The sequence below is a fragment of the Cimex lectularius genome, unplaced genomic scaffold, assembly GCF_000648675.2.
Source record: "Cimex lectularius strain Harlan isolate CLEC.00 unplaced genomic scaffold, Clec_2.1 scaffold418, whole genome shotgun sequence".
Lineage (NCBI taxonomy): Eukaryota > Metazoa > Arthropoda > Insecta > Hemiptera > Cimicidae > Cimex > Cimex lectularius.
In genome coordinates, this window is record NW_019393094.1 from 100,445 (window position 1) to 104,741 (window position 4,297).

Genomic DNA, 4,297 nt, shown 5'->3' on the forward strand with positions numbered 1-4,297 from the left:
TACGTCTGTATTTTTGGGAGTGAGGTAAAGTTTGGTGTTTTAGGATTCATAGTGATGTATTTGTATGTTTCTTTGGGATTACTGATTAGTAGGTAAGCCTTAAAATATTATCTTGGTTCTTCGTAATCCTGAAAACATGTTCAGGCCGTAAGCGTATTAAAAGTGTTTATCTACACGGAATTAAGGATGAGGGTGTTTCCATTCTCTACGGTCTTAGAGATCCTCATCTTGTTTTCTTCGTGGGTGATTTATCTAGGCAAAACTGTGGCTAAATCTCGAAAAAGGCGATGATAACTCTAGTTGGTTTTTCCTTAATAAATAAACAATAAATAAATAAAATTATACAGGCGCCAGTGATCAATATTTAAAAATGTGTATAATAAAGGCCAGTTGATTTGGATTTTATAAATACAATAATTTTTGTAAATACAAACTTACACATGGTTTAAGAGCTTTTATTGTGAACTGAATTTAAAAAATAAAATCATTTTACGAAAATGTCGAAGACTTTGGAATCACAAAAGTTGCCAGTTTTAAATCCAAGAGAATCCGCGGATTTCATTGCAAAAATGTCTTCAAATGTTTTCATAAAACTGGATAAAATATCGTCGTTCGCGGAACGACTTTACGTTTCTCTTGAAAAGAAGGAGATTCGAATCGTGAGCATTCACGAGCACGAAACATTCCCCGTGGACTTGAATGAAAAGGACGCGATCAATTTTATTTTCTTCCTCGATACGATCAATTTTTGCTTTTGGTCGAAGAGGTCGGACGAAAAGTGGACGGTGGAGTTCGAAGGAAAGACATACACTGGTTTCTACGCCTTGTCCGCTGCCCTGGGGAAAGCTGTTCGGGACAGTGTCAGGATCTTCGACCCCAAAGTGTACTCCAACTTCACTATGAACAACGTCCTAAAACTCCTCCAAGGGACGAACGGTAGGGACATAAATCTGGTGGGCCATCGGCTCAAATGCCTCCACGAGGTCGGCAAAACGCTGATCGAAAAGTACGACGGGGATTTTATCAATTGTGTCAAAACTGCTGAGAAATCAGCTGCAAAACTTCTTAACATCATTACAACCGATTTTCCATGTTTCAACGATTCAGCCGATTACCTTGGTAAAAGAGTTTCGTTCCACAAAAGGGCTCAGATTTTAGTCTCGCACATTTGGTCGTTCAACTACGGGAAAGGAATCGGTGAATTTAACGACATTGGCGTTATAACAATGTGTCCTGATTACCGAGTGCCTCAAGTCTTGGTGCATTTCGGTCTCATGAAATACGGAGAAAAGCTAACTAAGAAACTCAACAGCGAAACGATTCTACCTAACGGTTCTCCTGAAGAAGTCGAAATCAGGGGCTGTTCGATAAAAATCGTTGACATTCTTTTACACCAGTTGGAAAGAATCAATGAAGAACGGCATTCATCTTATTACTGTAATGCTATAATGTTAGACCACTATTTATGGTTGTACAGAAGAAAGGAAGCGGAAAATCTGAAACGAATTCCATTTCACAGAACGTACTCAATTCACTATTGAACTTTGACATAGATAGAACATAAATATTTCTTACTTATTTGCCACCAACTCCTAATTATAATTACATTTTCGTTTAGAAAACAACTAGAACTAATTTTATAAGATTTTAATGATTAAAAAAACTATTATCAAAAAATAGAACAATCGTGTCTAAATATTGTTTTTTATGGAAATTAACATGTTAATTTCTTGTTTAAGGTCTAATTGACCAAATTACTTCTTTCAATTAAGTATTCTTTTTATGTAAGGTCTTGGTCGAGATGAAAAAGTTAGTGTTACTTCATGAAGTCAAGATAGTTCAAGTGGTTGTTCGATCAGCGACGTATTGAGTCGAAGGTCTCGGGTTCGAATCCTGCTCGTAACACTATCTTTTTCATCTCAAGCAAGTCCCTGCATAAAAATAATAACTTGTTAATGTTAAAGTGCATGCAATTTTTGGAACACATTTCGGTAATATTATTTTTATTTGTACAATGTTGGACAGTCAACAAGTTTCCTCGTCAGCTATTTTTATAACATACTAAATAATAAATTCACTAATTTCGTGGTCCGCTTGACCAATTAACATATTACAATTAATCAAGGTTTTTAGTTGAGATAAAAAAGTCAATGGCACGAGCGGATTCGAATCTTCGGCTTGATACGCCGCTGCTCTACCACTTGAGCTGTCGTGACTTCGATCCTCACGGACACCCACTTCCCATCTCAACCTACCTTTTGTCTTATCCCTCCTTTTTGCCATTTTTTCAAATGTCGTGTAATCACCTGAAAAAATTCAATATAAACTAAAATATAAAAGCGTAAAACAAACGCTTTGAGCCCTGAAGATGATCTCAACAAAGACCGAAACGTTGGCATGATACTATTTAGATCATCTTCATCACACGTAAAACAAACGCTTTGAGCCCTAAAGATGATCTCAAAAAAAAAAAAAAAAAAAAAAGTTGGATTTTAATTCAATTAATTAAGGATTTTTGTTGAGATTAAAAAAGTCAGTGTCACGAGCGGGATTCGAACCCACGATCTTCGGCTAGATACGCCGCTACTCTACCACTTGACCCATCGTGACTTCGATCTGCTCGGAGACTAACTTCACATCTCAACCCCACCTTTTGAATTTTCCTTCCTTTTTGCCATTTAGTCAAGCGGACCACGAAACCTAATAAATGTAATAAGCAAAATGAAGTATAATTCACTAAAGCTCTCCGTGGCCATGAATCCATCCGATTACACGACATTTGAAAAATGGCAAAAAAAGAGGGAAAATTCAAATGGTGGGTTGAGATGGGAAGTTGGTGTCCGAGCGGATCGAACTCATAACTCAAGTGGTAGAGCAGCGGCGTATTTAGCCGAAGGTCGTGGGTTCGAATCCCGCTCGTGACACTGACTTTTTTATCTCAGCCAAAACCTTAATTAATTGAAAAGAATTTATTTAGTCAAGCGGACCACGAAACCTAATAAATCTATAGAAACTATTGAGGTTCAAACTAGATCATTCTACTATTGTGGGATGTCCATTGGAGTCATCATTATATAATTTGTACAGGTAATTAAATTAATAAACCAAACAGTATCACATAGTATTAATCCTAAAAAACTATTAAGAATAAATCTATAAAAACTATTGAGGTTCAAAACTAAATCATTCTGCTATTGTGGGGTGTCCACTCAAGTCTGCGGGGTGATGTACCTGTTTAGTTTTGATAGTTGCCGATCATTGTTAAACCCCGTCAACATCCAAAAAATCTTGCAATAACGTACGACATTTGTTCAATATTTTACGTGTTGCACACAAGACATTGTTATTTTATTTAGGCCTAACGTTTTGATCAGGACTCAAATCAGGACAAAGTTGGCATAAGGACAAAGGCCCCTTAGGTGTGGCGTAAATTAATTGTCACCTTGGATCCAGATGGGGTCCATCAATATTAATGACCACTTTAGATAATACGCGGAGGTCTGACAGAATAATTCTCATATAAATAACCTGGGTTTTTACACGGCAGATTTTTAAGCTTTTTACAAAAGCTTTTGAATTAAGGGTATATTAATGACATTTCTGTAATCAGTTATCCGTTTGTATTCTTCAGGTTTGTAAGAAAAAGTATATAATGCACGTAAAAATACATATTTTTAATTGGTTTTGGTACAAATTTTGGCTTACAGTTTTTTGTTTACCTTCTTTGGGTACATCCCTTTTCCGTCTCTTTCTCTTCGTCCTTTTCTTTTCGGGGTGTCGGGCGTTTTGGGCCGAACACAAAAGACGTCCTTTATGGTCGACCAGTTCGATTTTAGGAATCATTATCGCTGGAGATGACGCGGACGTCGTGAGCTCCCACGCCCACCGCTTCGGCTTCCGGAGGCTCAGCCGCAAAACGTCGCACTCCGTCATCCCGGGTGTGACTGATCTAAGAATAGGGGAATCGTTTCTCCCACCGCCCGTTACAATTCTAGTACCAAACGGTCACTGTCATGGACAAAAGCCAGATAACACGTGTACTGGACTGTTGACGAAATTGCGCGTTTTGAGTCTAGTTGTCAATTTTGGTCTAAAAACGATGAACTGCCAAGTTAACGGGATGAGAAACAAATACTTGAGGTTTTCCCCTTTTCATCTCAGTTAAACTTCTCAAAACCTTAAAACCTCCAAAATCGACGATTATTATTAGTTCTTGCAAACAAATTGCAATGGGTTGTTTGGGCATACTGGTACAAACTAGCAAGGACATTTTTTCAAATTACAGTCCAAACCAAGT

General features: G+C 37.5%; 1 pseudogene; it reads left to right on the forward strand.

Annotated features, from left to right (window-relative positions):
* Positions 1 to 497: 497 nt before the first annotated feature.
* On the forward strand, positions 498 to 1,541 carry LOC112128103 (annotated as a pseudogene).
* Positions 1,542 to 4,297: the final 2,756 nt, after the last annotated feature.